This window comes from Tachypleus tridentatus, chromosome 7, assembly GCF_004210375.1.
Source record: "Tachypleus tridentatus isolate NWPU-2018 chromosome 7, ASM421037v1, whole genome shotgun sequence".
Lineage (NCBI taxonomy): Eukaryota > Metazoa > Arthropoda > Merostomata > Xiphosura > Limulidae > Tachypleus > Tachypleus tridentatus.
In genome coordinates, this window is record NC_134831.1 from 166418749 (window position 1) to 166430115 (window position 11367).

Here is an 11367-nt window from a genome sequence, read left to right on the forward strand (position 1 = left end):
GTATTAACTTCCAAATTATATCGTAAGGAATATTCTTTACAAAGTTTTTGAGGAATTATGTTTACCCTCTTTCTTATCAGTTATGGTGTTTTTTGTGGTTCTGATAGTTAGTAACCATGGTTTTCCTTCGTTTTCAAAGATTGTTTAATAAAATGAATATAATAAATAATAAAATAAAATAATATAATATATATAATAATATAAATTCATTCGTTTCACATTAGATAAAACTTTAATAAAATATTTTCAAAATCGTGAAGAGAAGAAGAAACAGCTGCTAAAGATTTAAGTAAAAAACTACCACCATTTATTTTTGGTCACGCAGAAAAAAAATACTCCGACGAGGCGGGTTTGAACCACCGACCTATGGATTACAATTTTCTACCTACAGTCTACCTGTTTTTTTTTTTCTCTCTCTTTATTTATCCCACCTCAAGGAGGGGGTATGCACAGAAATACAACAAATAAAACACAAGTTAATGAATTAGCATGTAACAATAACTACAGATTACCATGTTGAAAATACCACAAAGTTAATAAATTAGATAAAAAAAGAAAAATTAAGAAGTAATTTTGAACAGCAGTTAATTCATCATATAATACAGTTTACATAAACAAAACAAGAAACCAATGAATCTGTCATTGGCGACAAAAATAAAAAGACAGTGCAAATAAAGAAATAACAACTTATCTTAACAAAGTACACAAGAAATAACCTTGGGCACCTTGGGTTACCAAGGTACCAACATAAGAATACACATAATAAAAAACATTTAATGAGTTATGTAACAAAGATCTATGACAATGAAGATATATATGTCTACGTACACGCACTTTAAACATGGAAATTAAATGAATTTCGCGATGACTTGCCAAATAAACTGAACGAGCAGAACATATAACCTGACGTGCCAAACTAGTAATCAAATAAGCAGAATAGACGAGCTTTATAATGCAACAGGTACTCAAAAGTAAAAAGTCACAAAAATAAAAATATTATTAACAGTAATAGAAAAGTTAGTTTTGGCATAATATCAATATAAAAAACTCACAGTGTCTTGTGAAAATCACGAAGACATAAAATAAGCATGTTTGTAAGCTCTATCTGGTTTTTCATAACCCTGACATTTTGATATATTTAATTTCGTAAGTTAAGTAGTTTGTTTGTTTGTTTTTGAATTTCGCACAAAGCTACTGGAGGGCTATCTGTGCTAACCGTTCCTAATTTAGCAATGTAAGGCTAGAGGGAAGGCAGCTAGTCATCACCGCCCACCGGCAACTCTTGGGCTACACTTTTACCAACGAATAGTGGGATTGACCGTGACATTAAATCGCCCCCACAGCTGAAAGGGCGAGTATGTTTGGCGCTACGGGGATGCGAACCCGCGACCTTCAGGCTCTATCTGGTGGTTAAAAACATTTTTTTTTATGTAAAAATTATCATATCTTTGGTTAAACAATATTCGTTGATGCGGTGAACTACTGCGAAAATTAAGTGCGTGAGAAAATTCTGGATGCGTATATAATGAGGCAATGTTTGTCATTCAAAATGATGAAATATTAGTGCAATCGATAATTAGTATGTTTATCAACCAGAAATGGGAATGTTGTCACTCCTTATACTAGACTTTGTTCACACAAATAACTAGAGTAATATATGTGTATATGCAGCCAGCATTATAACCGATTTCTAACAAACCTGCCATTATACTGATCACGCATTTATAATGGGTTATTTTGGTACCACGATTTTTAATAATATAGCTTTTCAGAATTACTGCTGATATACAGGTGGGATTAAAAACATAAGAAATACATTTTGTTTAAAAATTTGAAACACTAAGAAACATGTGTATTTCTGACATTATCGTATAACTTTAATCCGTTATTCTACTTTTTTTATCTTCATCTTTAAGAATCATTTAATATTCTTTAGTAAAACCAGGTTCTCATTGATGATATAAAAGGTCTGAAAGAAACATAATAAGTCTTCGTTTAATCAATTTGAATCCTGTCACCGAACATACCCTCCCCTATAGCTATGGGAGCGTTATAAAGTGTGATTATTTGCGCTATTTGTTAGTAAAGAGTAGCCCAGCGTATCCAAAATTTTACGATTCTATGCGCTCTTAGTGTATCAGCAATTTTTTCACGGCGCTCCCAGGAAGAAAGAAAAACCTGACAGTTCTGTTTATTAAGTAGTTAGATCCAAACAACTTAATACTTAATAAGTATTTTTGTTCTTGCATCTTAGTAGCCGTTTGAAAGAATAATACACGTAAATTGAAAGTAAAACTAATATTTTTATTTCATTTTTACATAACCACAATTACGAATGGGATGTATGCGCCTGTCGGGCACTGCACAACTTTTCAAACTTTGGAATCAGATTGAACACCGCCACCCTTATTTCTTGTTCCATATTGATTTTCGCGCTGTACTTGCTTTTTATCACAGCAACCGTCAAAAATCCAGCTTTGCAAACGTATGACATCGCAAATGGAATTAAGATTCGCTGAGTTTTAGTACTTAGCAGCGGATATTCATCTTTTACTGATATCCAAAACTCAGTTAGTTCCATGCTGCCAAGTTTTGTTTTTAAAGTCTTGTCAGAAGACAGTTCAATAAAATTTTCTTCTTCTGCAGAGATAAATTCAGATCGGGTCTTAGCCTTGAATGGTTCTTGGAGCCGTGCAAAGTTCTCCATATCTTCTGGAAAGTAATTTTCAAATCAGTCTCTGAGCTGTGTTAGGTTCTTCTCAAAAACAGATTTTATTCGTGGGTCAAATCAACTTCATTGGATGTAACTAACTACTGCAACATGGGAAACAGTCTTTGCCACCATCTTTATTCTTTTTTTTCTACACAGTAGTTACTTTTTTCTTAAAGCTGAAACCATCTCTGTAAATTTCAGAAGTGCATGTTGTTTCACTGCAGAGAGAGATTTAACACATTCAGTTTCTCGAAGAGATCACACAGGTATGTTAATTTTGATACAAAAAATCAGTATACAAGAAGTTTTTAGCACATTCGTGTTTTTTTCTTCAAAATAAGAGTAGAATTCCTGTGGTAATTCTAACACAGAAGACAGTACATTCTCACGGGAGAGCCATCGCAAGTTGTAATTGTAGTACAACAAAGATGTGCTCAGATTCTATATCCTCACATAGCTTTTTAAAAACCTCTCCTTCTGTGGCCGAGTTTTTATAAAGTTCACCACTTTCAACATACTTTCCAGGGCTAGGTTCAACGTAGGACTAGGGTGCTTTGATACAAGGACTTCCCTGTGGATTATGCAGTGGGTCCCTAGTGCATCAAGAGCTTTGCTTTGTATAAGTGCTGCAACCCTCTGTAACAGCCGGACATAGAGCGACCACCATCGGTACAGACGCCAGTGCACTTGGTCCAGTCTACGTTTTCACACATAAAAGTGTCAAGGATCTCAAACTAGTTTTCAGCCTTTCTACCTGGAGTGATACTTTTACAAAAGAGAAGGTTTACCACAATTTTGGCACCATCCACGAACCATGTGTAGCAAATTAAATGATCATCCTTGTTACTATCCGTCGCCTCATCTAGCTGTAACCAAAATTCTTTCCCTTTTATTTTTTTTCAAATAGCTGATCATTGAGGTCTTCGGCCATATGTTGGATTATACGACTGGTAGTATGGTTGGATAAAAGCACCTTTGAAATCAGTCTTCCGGCAGATTCATCAACCATAATGTTCACCATATCCACTGCAGCCAGTAAAATCAGTTCTTCTGCCATAGTGTGAGACTTTTCACATTTCGCTACTCTACATGGCATCTTGTGAGATGCTAGCAAAATATTGCTTGGTATTGATGCTTGTTTTTGTTCTTTTAATTATTTTAACTTTCTGGTAAAATAATCACGGATTTACTAGCCATGTTAGAATGATTGGTCTCTAAGTGGCGTTTTAGTTTACTTGGAAGCATGCACTCTGAAGCCAAAATTTTTAGACATAATACACACTGCGGACACTCTTCATGATTGACATCTACTGAAATAAAACCAAAGTCTAGATAACTATCCTCATATTTCCGTTTCTTTACAACTTTGCCATTAGTCTTTGGTTTGCCATTTAATTCTTCACTCCCACACTTCTTATTAATGTTAAAAATATTTCCATTTTTATGCACAAAGAATAAAAATCAACAAAATAATTCACTGAACTTGGCTAGACCTAGCGAATATTTGATCACAACAACCTTAGTTATATCGATTACTGTTGACCCGGAGAGTCGACATGTATTTATGTACAAAACCTGAGAAACTAGAAAGTTCGAAAAGCTACTGGCGTAGCCAAAAGTATAAGTAAACAAATACTTATCTTAAACATTCGAGAACATCATCAAAAGGAATGTAGCGCGAGCTGATGTTAAAACTGTGAACAACCTCGAGCTAGTAGTTCGTGTGGTGTTCGACAGGTATCGATATCGCTGTGTTTCCCTCGAAATTTGAAGTATCCCGGGTGCACAGTTTGGGAACCATTGGAGCAGTCTAAGAGATAGCGGTAGGTAGTGTTGGATATTGGTTTCCCTTAAAAGCATGTTACTTCACAATTAGGGACCTTTAGCGCGGATATCCCTCGAGTAGCTTCGCACAGTTTAAAACAAGCTACAATCCACCTTTCCATCAACCAAGTATTCTTTTTTTGTTTGTTTCCCTTTTCATTTTCCTTCACCTGAATTCTTTGCACTGATATCTTGACCCACAATGGCTGAACAACAAACATTCTGTGCTTCGATGACAAATAACCAAGCAACCAAATTTTGTCAGAATAGAATCTTAGTTTCTATATTTATACCAAATGGTAAGTAGACGCAGCTGTAATTGTTTTTTATTTAGATAATTAAGTTTGGTACAACAAATTTCATTTCGATTAATCTCTGGTGATCTTCAATACCGCATTTAAATTATATGGAATGTTTGTTTTTTTCATTGATTATCTACTGCATCAAGATCTACTGCTTTATCCATTAACATTACACTGGGAAAGTGTTAAATGGCATTGTCTGGGCTTAAATGTTGCTTTAATAAGCTAACTTTAAAGTTAATGTAAAGACTAAGAAAAGAAGACGTTCTGTTCGTATGAAGCCACCTGGCCCCGGGCGGCTCAGTGGTAATTTTAAAGTTATAACGCTAAAACTTGGGTCTCCTTCCTTGCGATGAATAGCCAAGTATACAACTTTGCGCTTTATAATAAATACAATAATAAGTAATCTGATATTGTCGTGACATAAAAGACTGTTTAGTGTTGGTAATATTAATTAATTTATTTTGTGAGTTACATTTTTGTAACTGCTTAGTGTGTTTTTTGTTTTTATAATATAAGGGTTAAAAGCAGACGATTATTGGAAATTGTGTTTGTAATTAATCGGTGTTGAGACTATTGCATGTCACGTGCAATATCCATGGCGTCGCGAATATAGAAGACGGGCAGAGGGTAAAGTGATAAACAAATAGGTAGTGTAAGGTGAGGGGGAAAAGTAGAAAGACTGAACAGGTGAAGTTATGAGAAGGAATTCTGCTAAAGAAGAGTTAAATGCAAAGTTAATCGTTGTACGAGTAGAAGGCTTAACGATTAATATAGGCCTAACGATGGTGAAAGAGAAAAGAATAATAGTTTATTTGGTCAAAGAGAAGTCTAAAGTAATTGAACTAGCTTCAGTGGACTTTGACAGATTGTCAGTCGATTCTCAGAAATACAATGAAAAGGAAAAGGAGCAGACGATTTTAGAAGTATAGGATACAACAGTGGCAACTCGACAATCAGGTAAGTGAACTATACTCTGATAGTTTGTTAATAGCAATAGAGAAAAATAGTTCGCTTGTCAGGTGACATTCTAAAGCAATTAAATAGGCCTAAGTGGAGTTTGGACAAGAAGAAGAGAACTATTGAGTGTTTATGACATATCTATGATCTCTACAGTGTAAAGAATACGTTGTACATACATTTTAGTAGTTCCGAATATATATATATTCGTTTGATTTTTAATTTACTGAATTACTTGTTCTTGAATTTTTCTACTTCTCCTGTAAAAGAATCCCAAACCCAACAACAACATATTATATATTTGTACTATTAGGAAGTATAAGTAAAAGACTTTAATTGACAATTGGTGAACATAGCTTGGAAAAGTGTCCTGACAGTTGTTGAACTAGCCGTGGTTAAAAAGTGGTAAACGGCAACAGAAGGAAACGTGATTGACAGCGAAAATAAGTAGGCCTATCTAGACATAACGGTAGCAGTAGCGTAAATAGTGTGGAAATTACAATATTATAACCATGTACAAATTTGATAATTGAATATAAGGAGAACAACGTCTAGGGTTAAAACCAGTGAAATACGAGAGTTTGTTAAACAACAAGAATTAGAGTGAGAAGAGCGTAGACAGTAAAAAGATAAGAGCAGACGAGAAACTAAAAGTCACGTGAAAGACCTCCGAACATAGAAGGAAGACCTAACAACTAATATAGGCCCAACGGTTTATATATATTAGAGTGAGACAAAGGGTGTTTGAAAGAGATAAGAATAATTGTTTATTTTGTTGAAGATATTTCTTAAGTAATTGAACCTAAAAATAAATAAGAAAGAAAATTTTAGAGCTATAAGATACAACCACTCGATGAAACTTTCAAGTGAACTCTGATTGGATAGTTTGACGAGAAAAAAACAGCTTATCAAATGAAATTCTAAAGCAACTGAATAGGCCTAAGTGGACTTTTAACAAGATGAGAATTATATAGAGCTTATGGTATGTCTGTGATCTCTATAGTGTAAAAAAAAATTGTTGTACATACGTTTATTTAGTTTTGAATATATATATATATATATTATTTTAGAAGCAAGTGAAGTGTTTCTGCTTCATTGGGATTTCAGATTCACACGGATCTGGTAGGGTCAGGTGCAACTTCGACCTCTTACTCTTTCTGCACTTGTGTGATGGATGCATCGATTTAATGTTAAACCCTCGCATAAACGAGGGGGTAGAATACACGTAAGTTTATAGCATGGTATTCAATACCTCTATCAGGGCTATGCCTATTTATGTCAAGTGAATGCAGTTTTTTTTTTTCAAATTTACCACCAACAAGTCACAGACACCTACTGTAGAATAATCCTTAGCCAAACAACAGCACACAGTATATATTTTAACTTACTATATAATAGAAAAAGGTAAGTTTCCTGACAAGTATTTCATACATTTTAAACATAATTATAAATTTTTCCCACAAAACTTAATTTGAACAATGTGCGATACTGATTCATAAACTTCTTCCTAACCAAACAAAAAGTAATTGTTTACATTTCTTCCTTACACATCAGGTCGAAAGGCTTTAAAATAATAAATTACTCACACGCCCTCTACCGTTACACGTCAGAACTAGTTCTACAGCTATTTTAACTGCTGTAACAATCACAACATTCTCATACAGGGTGTTCGGAAAGTCACTGTGCAGCTTTGAAAGCAACGATAACAGCATTCATTCAGTCTATTTCAAGCCTTCAACTGATAGTGGTGTTTAGAAACAAAATAAGAAGGATCCAAGCCTGTATTGATGCTAACGGGGATCAATTTCAACATTGTTTATAATTGTCATTCGTATTTACCTCCTGTATTCTATATTGAAACATGTCTGTTAATAAATATACGAGTGCACAGTGACTTTCCGAACACCCTGTACTTTACCATAACAGTATTTTACACTGGTATTCGCCACAATTTAACTACTTAACCTAATGGAAACATACAACTGATGCCTTCTTTCTCGGAATATGTTGTATAATCTTTAGAAACGAACTTGTATATAGATGTTTCAATAATAACCTTAGAGGCGTTCCTTCCAAAAACTCCATTTTACTACAACTTACAGTAGACAATTTCGCATCAAACTTCTGCTGCTCCTGAAGGTCCAGTACGTTCATAGCTTGTTACTTGTCATAAATTATTGGGTATTAAAAATATACTAAACAAATATTGTAAACGTTATCTGTCGATTGGTTAATCGTACTTAATTTGTTTGTTTTTTGAATTTTCGCACAAAACTATACGAGGGCTCTCTGCGCTAGCCGTCTCTAATTCAGGAGAGTAGGACTAGAAAAAAAAGCAGCTAGTCATCACTACTCACTGTCAACTCTTGGGCTACACTTTTACCAACCAATAGTGGGATGAGTGAGAGAGCGAACATGTTTAGTGGGGCGGAGATTCAAACACGCTACCCTCATATTACGAGTCGAGCGCCCTAACCAACTAGCCATGCCGGACTGCACTTTCTTTCGTGGAGAGTGCCTTGCTATTTCGTCGACTTTCCATTAAACTTACTATCTTTCAATCAGATCAAATTTTAATATCCTTACATTATTTCAAACTTTTTTTTTCATTTTCTTAAAATTATAGTTTATCTTATCTAGCCGTACAACACAAAGAGGAAATTATGAAAATGATTCATAATTTTAGAGGTTTGGGGATTTGAAGTACTTTAATTTGAAATATGAAAAATAAGCGATAATATAATATAAAATTTAATGTTAAATTGCACTGAATATATAACTGACATTCATCCACAGAACCAGAGTACTTATCGGAATGTCCGAGATTTGAACCGCGATACGTCCTTATAAATTACTGTCAGTAAAGGCGGCGGGTGTTAGTCTTCCTCATGTCATCAGTTCTCGATTAGGAACAGCTATTCCTAAGCAATAGAGGTTTTCCTATGTGAATGTTTAGCCAGTGTCGCACAAGCTGTCTCCCAAGATGAAAACATGAACTATAATAACGAGTCAGTTTCAAACATATATTAGTTTTAGGTTTGTGTTGTTTTAAAGTAACATGTAATAAAACAATAATAAAGTACTGCTGGTTTGTGTTGTCTTAAAATAAGCGTGTCATATCTGTACAGTTTAAACATTTCATAAAATGTAATTAAAATACAGAATAAAAGTATGAAATAAATTAAAAAACAGCCAAATAAACAAAGAATAGAATAATGTAACAATGTTATACAGTTATTCATAACAGATTTAACTGTAGTGAAGTTGTGTTATTATTTCAAGTTGGGAATTTACAAATTTTCTTTAATTTAAAGTTCAGTATTGGATGATCCATATGAGATTACTTTGAAATTCGTAATGGTTGGTGTTCTCACTATGTGTGTGTGTATTGTGGAGACTGCTGGATTTGATAGTTTTCTACTACCGTGTTTCTCCGATAATAAGACCTACCCATAAAATAAGACCTAGAGTGGTTTTGGGGATAGTTTTAATATAAGCCCTACCCTTAAAATAAGCCCTAGTTAAGAGTGGCAGGAAGAGGAAAGAAATAAAAAATAATAATTTATTAATTAGTTTAATAGTTTAATAATAGTTTATTTTAAATGGTTAGTTTGATAGTTTTACTTTGTAACTTCATTTTTTTAATATATCAAAATAAGACATCCCCCGAAAATAAGCCCTAGTGTCATATTTTGGAGTGAAAATTAATATAAGCCCTGTCTTATTTTCGGAGAAACACGGTAGTTGTGCTTGATACTTTCATACATTCTGAGGTATAATTGGCGTAGTTGTGTCAATGTAAGTAGTATTACAGCCAACTTGAACAACAGGTCTGATTTATGACGATCCTTGCTTAACAGTTCTTCAACAATAGATCTGATCTGTGACGATCCTTATTTAACAGTTCTTCAACAATAGGTCTGGTTCTTGACAACTCTTACTCAACAGTCCTTCAACAACAGAACTGATCCTCGACGAGCCTTATTCAACAGTCTTTCAACTAGATGGAGTCTGTATACTACTGTATCGCTGCGCAGATAGCCTAGTTGCTCTGCGCCATAAAACACCAAACTACAGTGTCGCGAGTTTCATGTAATTTCTTGGTTTGTTCATACAGTTGTAAGCACTCAGTTATTGAGAGATAAAGCATTGTTGTAATTAAAATTCGATACAGTTTTGTACTGTGGATGAATGTAAGTTATCTATTCAAAGCAATTTAAGGTCAAGTTTTATATCCTATTTTCACCTGGCCCGGCATGGCCAATCGTGTTAAGGCGTGCGACTCGTAACCTGAGGGTCGCGGGTTCGTATGCCCGTCGCGTCAAACATGCTCGCCCTTTCAGCCGTGGGGGCGTTGTAATTGTACGGTCAATCCCACTATTCGTTGGTAAAAGAGTAGCCGAAGAGTTGGCGGCGGGTGGTGATGACTAGCTGCCTTCCCTCTAGTCTTACACTGCTAAAATTAGGGACGGCTAGCACAGATAGCCCTCGAGTAGCTTTGTGCGAAATTCAAAAACAAACAAACAAACAATATTTTCACCTACTTTTCATATTTCAAAGTAAACTCTTTCAAATATATTAACTTTACCATCCACGATTCTCTAGTGTTATCAATTTTTTAAATAACTCGTAATACAGTAGATAATTGAAACTATATTTTGAAACAAATAGTGACAAATTTTGATAAAACAATATGAGAATAAGAATGATTAATGTGATTAAAAGTTGATTGTGAGATGAATGAAGTAGACAGATGCTCTCCAGAAAAGTACCATCAACTAATCTACAGATAAATTTGTCACAATCTATTTAGTATATTCCTGATTTTCAAATTATTTGTGACATGTAATAAAAGGATAGTCTTTGGTTAATAATGTTTATTTTATTTGAATACATATTTTAAACTTTTTATACCACGTGGAGTTTTTGATGGTGAAACCAGCTTTTGAACTGTTGCTCGTTAACTGGTAACATACAATAACATTGTTTGTATCAGTTTCGTTTCAAAATTGTAAATTTATTTTCATACAATGAATACAAAAGTAAATTTCCGACGAGGCGGATTTGAACCACCGACCTATGGATTACAGTTACCCTCCTACAGTCCACCGCTCTACCAACTGAGCTATCGTCGGATATATAGGTTTTAAAGTCAACGGTTGAAAAACCTTCTTAATTTTCATGGTCATTCACCTCGTTCTCAACCCCCAATATTCGGTTTTCCAGTAAATACAGGTGCAATTTATCTAAGCCATTGAGAGAATGTCGTCACCTGCTACAACCACGATAAGAGCTCAAACTAATAGCATTAAAACTCTTAGAAACCTAACATAAAGAAGTTTTAATTGGACCCTGGAAACAAGATGAGAATAGCAGTATTTTTGCATACTTACTATAAACCAACAGTACTTCACTACTGAATTATTACATGCTTATTTAAACACAACCTTACAAGAGAAGACTTGATCTCCGATATCAATGGCAACATCAGTTGAATGTGGAATTGACAACTGTAAATGGTATGTTAGAAGGAGGTCCTCTGGTTTTATTGAACTTTCTCTATATACA

General features: G+C 34.4%; 1 non-coding gene across 1 annotated transcript; it reads right to left on the minus strand.

The window, feature by feature from the left end:
- Nucleotides 1-10848: 10848 nt before the first annotated feature.
- On the minus strand, nt 10849-10934 carry TRNAY-GUA (transfer RNA tyrosine (anticodon GUA)). The gene is given in 2 exon segments: nt 10849-10884; nt 10898-10934. It is a non-coding gene; the product is annotated as a tRNA-Tyr (tRNA).
- Between the last annotated feature and the right edge of the window lie 433 nt (nt 10935-11367).